The sequence below is a fragment of the Penaeus monodon genome, chromosome 19 (genome assembly GCF_015228065.2).
Source record: "Penaeus monodon isolate SGIC_2016 chromosome 19, NSTDA_Pmon_1, whole genome shotgun sequence".
Taxonomy (NCBI): domain Eukaryota; kingdom Metazoa; phylum Arthropoda; class Malacostraca; order Decapoda; family Penaeidae; genus Penaeus; species Penaeus monodon.
Genome location: NC_051404.1, coordinates 43,243,826 through 43,244,143, shown reverse-complemented (window position 1 = coordinate 43,244,143; position 318 = coordinate 43,243,826).

The window sequence follows — 318 nt, the reverse complement described above, 5'->3', positions numbered from 1 at the left end:
GCAGAAACCAGTGTGTCGTCTTAATTCACTTTTTCAAGACAGCATCACATTTTCTTTTATTTATCTCTTGTCCTCTTTACCACAATCTACTCCCCCCCCCCCCGCCTCATTCTTTCTCTCGCCATCTCCCTTTCGGAAAAGAAGAAGAGGGGACACATGCCATAGGGAGCGGGGGGGGGGGGGATAGCAGATAATGACGACGTAGCTTGTGGAAAACGAGAAGCAGAGGTTCAGGTGAACTTCAATTACCGTGTCGAGGACTTAGATGGACCTCGGGTAATAGGTGTAAGACTCCGCGGGGGTAACGAAAACGAAAAC